This window comes from Pipistrellus hanaki, assembly GCF_964339955.1.
Source record: "Pipistrellus hanaki genome assembly, chromosome: 1".
Lineage (NCBI taxonomy): Eukaryota > Metazoa > Chordata > Mammalia > Chiroptera > Vespertilionidae > Pipistrellus > Pipistrellus hanaki.
Window position 1 is genome coordinate 19,542,072 of NC_140503.1, and position 6,557 is coordinate 19,548,628.

The window sequence follows — 6,557 nt, forward strand, 5'->3', positions numbered from 1 at the left end:
GCTCTAGTCCAGCCTGTGCAGAAGGTGTGATAATTTCCATTTTACGGATGTGCCAACTGGGCTCAGAGAGGTCAAATACCCAAGGCTATTCTTGATATGCCTTGTCAGGCCCAGGCAGCCTGGAGCCTGGACTCTCCTAAGCTGCTCTCTGTACAGGGCCTCTGACCCCTGACCCGCAGGGTCCAGGTCTCGGTGTGAGCCTGGCCAGCACCAGTGAGCAAGCTGTTCACCGAAGGGGCACTGGGAAGCCCCAAAGAGAGGGCATTTCCCAGGCTTGGTTCTGGGGACGCCTGGTGGTGCTGTCGAAGCAGTAAGTCCAACAGGGGTCTGGAGCAAACCTGTTCTGCAGTCGCTCTCGGCTGCCTGCTGCCCTCAAATTCAATGAAAGAATGAGCCCATCACTGTCCCAGCTCTGGCTGAACAGAGAGGTGGGCAGGAAGCAGGCGGGGTTCTAATCTCTATAGGGAATACTGCCACTCCGAGCTTGTTTTACGGAAAAAGAAGCGACAATTAACTCCTGGGCCTGCCTTGGTTGTCCCATCTCTTTTGGGGTCACTTCCTTCTCCGTGGGTACCATCCTGTGGACCCACAATCGATGGATCCTCCATTCAGGCTGGACTTAAGGAAAAGGAAGTGTCCTCACCTCCTCTGGGCCCTCGCTGGCTCAGTCTCTGCCCACCGGGGCCATGGCTCCGTGGCAGCCCATCCTCTCCCACACTGAGCGTGTCCCGTCCTTGCCTGGAAGCCTTCCTTGGCTCCCCATTGCCTACGGGAGAAAGTCCAAATTTCTTAGCACAGCAAGCAAAGCCCTCCACCATTTCTCCACCCCAGAGGGAGAGGATTTTAATTTTTAAAAAGGTATTACATATACATGGTTTTTTTAAAAATTCAAACAGCATGAAACGATACTCAGTCCAAAGTCAGTGTTCTTCCCCGTCCAGGACTTCAGCGGCCCTCCGCCAGGGAAAGCGCTGTTGGCAGTTACTTTGTGTATTTGGTGCCCAAAGAAGCTTAGATTTATAATATACATCTCCTGGGGACAAGCCACGGACAAGAAGCAAGGTCCAAAGCAAGGAGCTGGACTTGGGTCACAGCCCCAATCTGGGTCTGGGGTGTCCCCTACCCTCAGTCAGAGATTAGCTATTGCTCTTCAGAGACTCCTGAGCTACGTGTGTGTGTGTGTGTGTGTGTGTGTGTGTGTGTGTGTGTGTGTCTTTGGCCCGTACCTTCACTGCTTTGGTTCCTTGGGCTACTTAAGGGAGCCCTTGTGTGGCTGTCTGGGGGGTTGTCTGGAAGGAGTGGGGTGGGGTGGTGGCCGAGGAGGCCGGGTGTCCCTGGCAGTGTGCAATGCCTTCCTCACCGATAGCTGCAGTCTTCTCCCCCCTCCCCCCTTGCCCATGGCGGCTTCGAGAAGCTGCAGAGTTGCTTTCTTAGGGAACTGTGGCTAAAAGAAAAAAAGGAGGGAGAAACATCACTTTTTTTGAGAGTAGCCTTTGGTCCTGACAGTGGGCTAGGCATTATCATATACTGTTTCTCCTTTATCGTGGCAAACGCTTAAGGTCACTGGCTCCTTTGACAGGAAAATACCCATAGTAGGCACTGCTGTTACCTCCATTTCACAGACAAGGCTCCAAGGCACGGAGCAGGAAATAACTCACCCCTGCCTGGCGGCACTCCTCTGGCCTGGAAGGTCATACATGCGCGCCCTAGCCCACCCTCCACCGCACTGTCCCCCAGAGCCAACCCCCCTCCACCGCACTGTCCCCCAGTGCCAACCCCCCTCCACCGCACTGTCCCCCAGTGCAAACCCCCACCCTCCACCGCACTGTCCCCCAGTGCAAACCCCCCTCCACCACACTGTCCCCCAGAGCCAACCCCCCTCCACCACACTGTCCCCCAGTGCAAACCCTTCGGGCGGGCGGGCGGGCGGGGCCTGGGTTTGCGTTGCCAGGAGGAATGAGCATCTGAAATCTGGAACCTGAAAGTGGTGATTCAGGAGCCACAGCCCGCAGGCTGGGCTGCTCTGAGAACAGGTTTAGGTCACTGGGGGTGCCTGGGGCAACGCTGGCGGCCAGCACCCCAGGAGAGGCAGCTCTGGAATGCTGGGCCACGTGACCAGGAAGGAATTAACTTTGCGCCCCTGGGTCTCAGCCCAGACAGTCATGTGACCACCTCCTACAAACTCCACCCTCCCCCTCGTCTGCTAGGAGCCTTAGGCCTACAAGGCTCAGTCCGGCTGAGACCAGGCAACCAATTCCTGACTCGGGGAGTTGCCAGCATGCCAGCGTGGGAGAGAGGCAGCTCTCTGGAATTAGGACCGTTGTAGGGGACAGAAAGAGAGGCAATTGGGAGCTTCCCAGGGTAGGACAAAAAGGGGGGAAGCTGGACTGCTGTGGGGTCCTCCCCCTAACCTGGGATTATACTGCCCCTCCAAGCCATCTGCCCGGAGGCAGCTTCTCAGGCTTCAGGCTGGTCCTGCCCCCGACGGGCCTCCCTGCCGCCTCCGTGAGTAGGGAGACCCACTGGAGCTGGGAGAGGCAGGGCAGCAGCCACCACTCTTCCTCCGCCCAGGCACAGCCTTGTAACTGACCCCCACCTGTCCCCAGCCTGCCCCGCCCCCACCGAGACAGGAGGGGTCAGCAGGGGTCAGCCAGCCGCAGTGGCTGCCTCCTGCACCCTGGGAACAGGGAGGGCCTCTGACAGCCGCACCTCCTTTTTTTTTAATCCCACATGGTCCAGGTCAAGTCCTCCTCCTGGGAACCAGCTGAGTCAGAGCCTGGCCCTCTTATCCCTTCATCTGCTGTCCCACCTGCCGGTGGCTTCTTCCCAGGCCTCTCTCCCCTCCCCCCGCCCTCCCAGGTGAAGTGCCCGCAGCAGGGCTCCTGCTCCCTCGGGATGGCAGAGGATGGCAGAGGTGGCTGGAGAAGCCCAGAGCAGGCTGCCGCTTCTGTCCACAAGGCCGCTCCCCTCCCCTCCGTCCTCTGTCACCCCCTGCTTCTTCGGTCTCATCAAAGGCCCAGGCTTCGGTAAAAGGCTTGGATTCACCCAACAAACTAGCTGACGGGTCTTTGGGTTGGAATCCTGGCTCTGCTGTTACCTTTGGGGAAGCTCATTGGTCTCTCCGGGCCTCACTGTCCTCCGTGAAATGGGATACCCCTCACGAGGTTGTGGGGAGAATTCAAACACCTAGTGTGGGTCAGTGTCAGCACCGGCTCAGCTTGGCTCTTTGGCTCATAGTGAATGCTGGCTATTGTCACTCTACTCTTGCTTGGCTCTGGTGCCCTCCCCTTTCTACGCCCTCCCCGCACCCCCCACCTCCCCATGCTGGGAAGGGAAGGGGATCTTTAAGTGCTGTGGCCACAGGAGCACAGGTGGGGCACTGGGGAAAGACCCCTTCCAGAAGGTGGGGCCTGCAAAGGAAGGAGAGAGAGGGAAGAAGGGGGTGGGAGGCAGGAGAGCATGATTCTGTCAGAGAAGGACAAGGAGGCAATTTGGTTTGGCTGGAGCGTGGGGAGAGGTGAGGCAGGACCGCCTGGGCTAAGCAGAGTGGCCTGGGATTAATCGTGAATGGCCAGGGAAGGCTGCGGTTCCAGAGACACACACTCTGATCTTTTCCTTAGAAAAGATCCTCTGGCAGCATGAGGACTAGGTTAGTGGGGAAAGAGAACCAAGGTTGGGAAACCAGCGGCGACGCAATTGCAGTGATCCAGGCAGAAGGTGATGAAACTAAGTTTAGGTGTGTGTGTGTGTGGGGGGAGGGGGGCTGCATTTCGGGGAGGGTCTGACAGCTGTTAGGAGGAGAGATGGCAGGCCCGGTGCCCAGGTCCCTGAGGCAGAGGCAGAGGCAGAGGCAGGAGGAGTCAGGCTAGCCCTCAGCTCAGTGCCCGGGGGAAGGCAGCGCTGGAGCAGGTTTAGGGGAGGAGGGAAGGTTAATGTTGGACACTGGCCTGCGGTGCCCTGGGCCAGTGCCGGGTGGAGGGGAGGCGGGGAGGAGAAATGCCAGGCAAGCAGGTGGACATGCCCATCGGGCTCCGCAGACAGGCCCGAGCAGGAGCGGAGAGGTGTTGTCTTCTTGTGGGAGGTGGCGGAGGTAAGCATTTGGATGAGGTCCCTGAGGGAAAGTGGGCAGAATGAGAAAGCATGGAATGCTGGGAGGGGCTCCCCTGCCAGGGCTGGAGGGGGAGGGGCCTGGGGCAGAGAATGAGTAGGAGAGAGGTGGGAGGGGCAATAACAGGAAGTAGTGTCCTGTCTGCCAAAAAGAAAATGCCACAAGATGGAGATAAGGCCTGAGGGGTGTCCCTTCCCTTTGGCAGCAGGGTGGCCCCTGGAGACCCTGGCCAGAGTGGCGTGTGAAAGATGGTGGGGGTAGAAGCTAGAATGCGGGGTGCTGTGAGGTGACAGCGGGTAAAATGTGGGGACAGCAGAAGGCCTAGCTTGTCCCTGGGTCTTGTATCTGAAGGGAAACTGGCAGCCAGGGGGCAGGTGGGGTGGTTTTCTGATGGCAGTTGAAAGACAACATGTTTATAGGGAAAGGGCCAGGTGAGGAGGAGAGGTTGAATATACCAGAATGGGGACAGTATTAATGAGAGGCAGCCCTGCAGAGGGAGGAGACACCAGGAGAGGCAGTACAGTGAGCAGTCATCTCACTCACGGCCACCATTCATTCCGAGCTTACGAGGTGCCGGGCACTGTTCTAAGCGCTCCACATAGGCTAGGCCAGTGGTCGGCAAACTCATTAGTCAACAGAGGCAAATACCAACAGTACAACGATTGAAATTTCTTTGGAGAGCCAAATTTTTAAAAAATATATATTTTATTGATTTTTTTACAGAGAGGAAGGGAGAGAGATAGAGAGTTAGAAACATTGATGGGAGAGAAACATCCATCAGCTGCCTCCTGAGCGCCTCCCACTGTGGATGTGGCCGCAATCAAGGCACTTGCCCGTGACCGGAATCAAACCTGGGACCCTTCGGTCCACAGGCCGACGCTCTATCCACTGAGCATGGAGAGCCAAATTTTTTAAACTTAAACATCTTCTAACACCACTTCTTCCAGACTCGCCTAGGCCGTGGTATTTTGTGGAAGAGCCACACTCAAGGGGCCAAAGAGCCTCAGGTGGCTCGCGAGCCGCAGTTTGCTGACCACTGGGCTAAGGCATTACCCATACCCAGAAGTTGTGACTTCAGGTTAAACACGATAGTACATTATTAAAATGTTTTTTTTTTAAGTGTTTTTCCCTAACCCATCAGCCCAGACAACAACCCTACGCAGTGGGCGCTATTATCCGCATTTTACAGATGAAGGATGCAGACACAGAACGGGTAGCTTGCTGAAGGTCACACAGCTCAGGTGGTGCTGCTGGCGGGCCAGAACTTGAACTTGAGAAGGGTGCTTCCAGCTGTGTGCAGAAGTCGAGGGATGGATTCTGCGGCCATGGAGCCTGGGTCGGACCTCCAGCTCTGCCATTTATTTGTTTCGTCTTCTGTCTCTTAGTTTCTCCACCGGGAAGATGGGCATGAGAATTGTACCTACTTCGTGGTGCTATGGGTGGATTAAGTGTGTAGATGTCCAAAAGACACTCAGAGAAGGGCTCGGTACATAGAACACACAGGGGGCGAGGGCTCACCCAGGACAGAATGGGGTGCCTCTTACACTGGGGCTGGCGGGGGTGGGGGTGGGGGAGGGGAGAGTTCGGCCTGGGGCTGGCAGAGGGCCTTTTGTACAGCATTCATCTACTTGTGGGCCCTCTCCTGGGTCAGCCAGGGCTCCTTGCAGGCAGGTTTGGAAGCAGTTTGTGCCAGAATTGAAGAAACCCTTGGGCTCAGATTCCAGTCTCTTCACTCGAGTCGTTGCTATGGGACTTCCTGCGTTACTCGCAGACCCTGAGCCTCCTCCCAGGCCAAAGGGAGCACGATGCCCACCTGCCGGGCTGTGGGGAGGAGGAAATGAGACCACGTGTGTGAGTAGGTCCTCTCAGGACAATGTCTGACACCCAGATGACATTATACAGATGCTGCCTCTTCCACTCCTGGGAACATCCACAGGGCAGGGGCAGGTACTGTGCTGGAGTGAAATCATCAGTATTACTCTTAAATCCACCGCAGAGGACCTAGATGCTCACTAACTGTTGATCCAATGAGGAAAGAGGGTGTCTCCAGCAAGGATTAAGCAGCAGGTGAAGGGGGAGGTGCTGGGATTAGTTAGTTTGCTCTATAACTTATGCCAGTGGTCGGCAAACTGCGGCTCTCGAGCCGTGGTTTGCCGCTCTGTTGCCTAATGAGTTTGCCTACCACTGGTAAAGGGGCTTCATCACAAGGAACAACAACAGCCTGTAATTATTGGAATCAAGAGTCTAGACCAGTGGTCGGCAAACTCATTAGTCAACAGAGCCAAATATCAAGAGCACAACAATTGAAATTTCTTTTGAGAGCCAAACTTTTTAAACTTAAACTTCTTCTAAAGCCACTTCTTCAAAACAGACTGGCCCAGGCCGTGGTATTTTGTGGAAGAGCCCCACTCAAGGGGCCAAAGAGCCGCATGTGGCTCTCAAGCCACAG